Below are 274 nucleotides of genomic sequence, written 5' to 3' on the forward strand. Positions count from 1 at the left end.
TTTATAGCCTGCTGAAACCTGGCACCGCGCGAGGGACCGAGCGAACGGCTTGGGTTTCCTCCCCCCTAACCCAAATAGGGGGACCCCCCCACCCAAGGGTGCACACCCAGTGGGGTAAGAAACACCCCCAGGATGGTGTTTCCCCCACCCACCTGGGAGACAGGAGGAATTTGGCAGGGGGGATGCCTGGGAGAGAAGAGGAATCTGGGAGGGGGGGATGCTCCTGGATCCAGGGGGATGATGCTCCCGGATCCATCCCCATCTCGGACCACCC

This window comes from Cariama cristata, unplaced genomic scaffold (genome assembly GCF_000690535.1).
Source record: "Cariama cristata isolate BGI_N322 unplaced genomic scaffold, ASM69053v1 scaffold17604, whole genome shotgun sequence".
NCBI lineage: Eukaryota > Metazoa > Chordata > Aves > Cariamiformes > Cariamidae > Cariama > Cariama cristata.